The sequence below is a fragment of the Suricata suricatta genome, chromosome 3, assembly GCF_006229205.1.
Source record: "Suricata suricatta isolate VVHF042 chromosome 3, meerkat_22Aug2017_6uvM2_HiC, whole genome shotgun sequence".
Taxonomy (NCBI): domain Eukaryota; kingdom Metazoa; phylum Chordata; class Mammalia; order Carnivora; family Herpestidae; genus Suricata; species Suricata suricatta.
Genome location: NC_043702.1, coordinates 122,247,854 through 122,253,172, shown reverse-complemented (window position 1 = coordinate 122,253,172; position 5,319 = coordinate 122,247,854). Strand labels below are relative to the sequence as shown.

Genomic DNA, 5,319 nt, shown 5'->3' with positions numbered 1-5,319 from the left:
AAAAAAAAGATGACACCCAAAAAATAAAAATAAAAAAATAAAAGAGTCTTAAATATTTAAAAAAAAAAAAAGATGTAAGACAATGGTACCTACCTGGGAGTCCAAAATAGAAGGGATGCCCTGACCACAGTGGTAATAATGGTAACATATGGAAAAGATTTTTACGTGAGCAAGATCAGACATGAGCTTTTTCAGGGAGGGGGATTTGGAGTAGAGCATCTTTTGTCTCAGCACCAAAGACAACTGAGCACATGTCCTTATCTGAGTAACTTAGGTTATCATTGGCTTTCTCAATCTCCTTATCCTACATCTAAACTGCATCCTCTCCTTTCCTTTCCTCCAGTCTCCAGGAAAGAAAAGAACTTTCTCCTGTTTCTCAGTTTCTCCCACTTCCATGTAGATCTTGTTCTGTTGATTATTCAATTCCTTTTGCTACTATTCCTCAATCTCTCTATTGTCTATTAACTTGGTCACATCTTTCCCTTTCAAAGCATACATATTTGTCTTTAAAACCCCATCCATTCATCCAAGATACTGCTCTACCTTTTTTCCTCCTCTTTGAGGTTAAGTGAAAATTAAGCCTACTGCTTTAATTCCAACCCTTCAGGCCCTACCACTCTACAGAAACAACTCCAGCAAGTGCCCCTTAATTATCACATACAAAAGAATATTTCAATGTTTATCTAATTGATTATGCTATTGCACTGCTTCCCAAAGAGTGTTTCCCAAAGACTCCAGTTCTGTGTGCTATTATTAATAGTAGTTATGTAAAGGGAAAGGGGAGAGATTCATGGCCAAATTAGCTGTGGAAATTTTACTTTGGAAATTATTATTATTATTTTATTTAGTTATTTTTAGAATCAAGGCATAATTTTATTCACAGCCACATGCTTTTATTACAGCCGGGCCAAACCTGATCTCCCTGGGGTTAAGGAGCAGAGAATAGCCCCGAACAAAGGGGCAGTAAGATTATATAGACAGAAGACGTCATCATTTTGTTAACCAATTACAATTCACAGCATTCCTTGGTAGCCAATTACATTGTAATACACAGACGTTGGTTTTGGCGGGAACCTATCATTTTAGGGTGTTTTGTCCCTTTAGGATGACCAATCATAGCTAGACACCTAAGAGACCGTGAGAGACAGTGACCAGGTGACGTTCACCTGTGGACTTTGCTTCAGCCAGGTCTTAGTAGAAGGGTGGGGTTACTTAACAGAATCTTAAAAAACAAGTTAAACTTCAGGTACCAAGTTCCTTATCAAGTTACATTCTTAAGGTCTTTCCAGATTGCCCAATCTTTAGTTATTTACCAGAATGGGAGTTTAAACCGAACCTGTATACAGTAAGCTCTCTCATATCTTATAAGTTGACCTATAACATTCTCCACTTTGGAAATTTAAATGCATGGGTTTCCTAACAGCAGGACTTCTGAGAAACACTAGTATGTATATTTGTTTTTGTGCTTCTGCAAGAGAAGTATGCAGATTTCAGCATTTCTCAGCTTGGTTGACCACAAAATAATTTTGCAAGTAGTATTTTATGGGAGGATTATTCCTTGAAAGAGTCCCTGAGAAACACTCCTCCTTATCCTCTGACACACTGATCATTTCTTTTGACATTTTTCCTCCTTTAATTCTGACACCTCACTCTTGGCTCTCCTCCTATATCCTTCCACTTCTCAAATTTCGCTTTCTCTACCCAACTTTTAAATATTAGTGTCTTACTTGCCTCTAAATTAGATCACTTCCTCTGAGTTTTTTGAATCATCTCTTTTGCCATCCTGATTTTACTACCTGCTATGAACCAATGATTCCTACAACTATGTGTTTGGCCAAGATCTATCCATCACATTTCAGACCATACATCTAAGATCTTTCTTAACTGTCCCACTTAAATACATTCCTAATATCTCTAACTCAACATGTCCAAAGCTTTTTCTCAAAACCCTGATCTTTTTTTGTGTGTTGCCTATCATGTCAAGGGAGACCACTATCCATTCAATCATTTAAGCCAGAAATCACCCAAGACTTTTTCCTGCCTTCCCACCACATATTATCAGTCACAAATCCTACAGTTATCCAAAATCTATAAATATCAAAAGTATGTAACTAAACTCTCTGTCTAAACTATATAACTAAACTATCCAGGTTTCTTCATTTACTGAAGTGCTAAGTGCTTTGGATATAGCATCAAACAAACAGATAAGATCCCTTCTACCATGAGATGTACATTTGTAGGGAGAACATAAACCATATACATGTGTTACAGGCTGAATGTGTTTCCCCACAAAATTCATATGTTGAAGTCTTAATCCCCAACATCTCAGAACAGACTGTATTTGGAGAAGACCCTTTAAGGAGGTAATTAAGCTAAAATGAAGTCAATAGTACAGGCCCCAATCTGACTGGTATCCTTATAAGAAAAGAGATTAGAGACACCTGGGCAGCTCAGTCAGTTGAACATGTGACTTCAGCTCAAGCAATGATCTCACGGTTCATGGGTTCGAGCTCTGCACTGGGCTCTCTGCTATAGGCACAGGGCCTGCTTCAGATCCTCTGTCCCCCTCACTCTCTGCCCCTCCCCCACTCGCTCTGTCTCTCAAAAATAAATAAACATTAAGAAAAAAGAAAAGAGATCAGGACACACATGTACAGAGGAGAGACCATGTGAAGACACACGGAGAAGAAGGCTATCTACAAGTCAAGGAGAGAAGCCTCAAAAGAAACCAACACTACTGACACCTTGACCTTGGGCTTCTAACCTCCAGAATTGTGAGAAAACAAATTTCTGTTGTTTAAGCCACTCTGGCACTTTGTTTGGGCAACCCTAGCAAGCAAATATGTCATGTAAACAATTTTTTTAAAGAAAATTTTAGATGGTGAAAAGTTCTGTGAAGGAAATAAGACAGAAATGTGTTAGCAAAGACAAATGCCCAGGGACAGGGACCCACCTACCACATTTTAGGGAAGGAAAAAAAAAAAAAAGAGGGACAGAAGGAAAAAGTGACAGGATATGAGGTCAGAGAAACAGGCGGGGCCAGATCCAGAAGTAAAGCTCCAGCCCTGACCCAGCTGCAACTGTTGCACAAAAGTAAGAAGAGGAAGGAGCATGTTTCCCTTACCTTCCCATGTTGTAGTCTGTGCAGAAGAGAAAGTGTAAAGTCTGTTTCCTGCTTATAAAGCAAATCCTAACCTCTAAGACACAGCCCAGAGGGCTTAAGACTCTTACCTATAAAATTACTTATTCTTGTTTCTTTGGAAAGAACATGTAAGAAGTAGAAGACACACAGAAACCACGCCTCAGGTACTTCCCAGAAAGGATGGAAGGATTGATGGGGCTTCCTTTCCACATGAGACATAGAGGAATATGGAGTGGGGAAGAAGAGAGTCTTCCTCTAGAATCCACCTAAATTTTCTGTTATTAATTTCAGAAATCATCACACTTTCAGGTTTCTTACTAGTAAATAACATGCAGACAGATCCACCCTACTCCTCAGCAAAACTGAGGTTGCATGATAGGCTGAGGCTGATGACTGGGAATGTTGGGAGCCCATCCTGGAAAACCATTTCTATTAGTTAGGTGATATGGATTACTTTAAAAGACTCTGCTACACATAGCGCATCATAGGCCCTTAGAATCGGCTCAGAACTTACATAGACTTGGGTCTATTTTTTTCCTCAGCAGCCGTAGCCACAATAGGAAGAGCAGCAGCAAGAGCAGCAAACATCTACGGACTATCTACTGGGTATGAGTTGTGCATGCCTGGAGGAATAGAATACAAAGCCTGTCCCTAGCTTTAAGGTCTAGTTGGGGAAACTGCTGTTCCCAGCACTTGCCTTGTTTATAGAGTTTTTTCTTCTACATAGTAGATGTTTATTACAGCATACCTACTGGCCTTTAAGAGATGAAAAGATTTAGGGAAATTTTCCAAATAATTATCTGGTGCTCAGATGTAACTAAAACCCACATGGTAGGCAGAATTTGAGAGAATTCTAAAGAACCCCCACAAGGTTCCCATCCCTTGGCTGTTCAACACTGATCTATGTATTGCTGTCAAGAGATCTTGCAGATGAAACTAAGGTTACCAATCAGCTGACCTTAACATAGGAAGAGTTTCCTGGATTATCTGGGTAGGCCCAATGTAATCACAGAAGCCCTTCAAAACAGCCCTAAAAAGAGTGAAGGCAGAAGAGTCACAGAGCTGTGGCAGGGAGGTAAGCAGAGGGAGATGAGACAGAAAGGGAAAGTCAGAGAGATGTGAAGCATGAGAAAAACTCTGAAGCTGGAGAAAGGGGACCATGAGTCAAGGAGTGGGGGTGGCCTTCAAAAACTAGAACTACCTCTGACCAAATGCCAACAGAGAAATAGATACCTCAGTCCAAAAACTCCATGCAACTAATTAGGCCAAAATCTAGAATGAGCGTGCAAACAGGCTTGGGCCCAGAGCCTCCAGATGCATGCCAAGGCCCTGGTTTCATCAGCCCTGGTGAGACTCCAAGTGGTCTGGGATACCATGACTGGACCTCTGAGCTACCCAAGCATGAGATAATAATGGTTGTGGTTTGAAGCTGCTAAGTTTGCAGCAATTTGTTACAGCTACAACAGAAAACTAATACAGCCCAAGAAAGTTATTACATGATGAGGCTAACAGAGAAGCTCACTAGAAAGGAGCAGAGGGGCTGAGTATCCTTTTACACAATTTGTTTTAAGTTTTTTAAGGTTTATTTATTTTTCAGAGAGAGAGAGAGAGAGAGAGACAGAGGGTGAGCAGGGAAGGGGCAGAGAAAGGGGGAGAGACAGAATCTGAAACAGGCTCCAGGCTCTGAGCTGTCAGCATGGAGCTCGACGTGGGACTCAAAGTCACAAGCTGTGAGGTCATGACCTGAGCTGAAGTGGGAAGCTCAACTAACTGAGCCACCCAGGTGCCTCTTACACAATTTTTTTTTTTTTTAAAAACACTGAGTTTCAGGTTAGTGAACCATCCTTTCTTTTCTTAAAGCAGGCTTGACTGTCTCCTTCTGGACTCAATGCTAAGGAGGGACATATTTTCAACAAAGAATTTTTTTTCCATAATATTTTTATTGTCAAATTGTTTTCCATACAACACCCAGTGCTCCTCCCCTTAAGTGCCCTCCACCATCACCACCACCTCTTTTCCCCCCTCCCCCTTCCCCCTCAACCCTCAGTTCATTCTCAGCATTCAATAGTCTCTCAAGTTTTGCATCCCTCTCTCTCCCCAACTCTCTCTCCCTCCTCCGCTCCCCTTGGTTCTCCATTAGGTCTCTCTTGTTTTCCTGCTAGACCTATGAGTGCAAA

At 40.9% G+C, this 5,319-nt stretch overlaps 1 long non-coding RNA gene across 1 annotated transcript in view; it reads right to left on the bottom strand.

Annotated features, from left to right (window-relative positions):
- LOC115286641 overlaps positions 1–4,473 on the bottom strand; it is a 15,933-nt gene extending 11,460 nt beyond the window's left edge. The window contains exon 1 of the long non-coding RNA XR_003906181.1: positions 4,376–4,473. This is a non-coding gene — a long non-coding RNA (uncharacterized LOC115286641). The remainder of the gene's footprint in view (positions 1–4,375) is intronic.
- Positions 4,474–5,319: the final 846 nt, after the last annotated feature.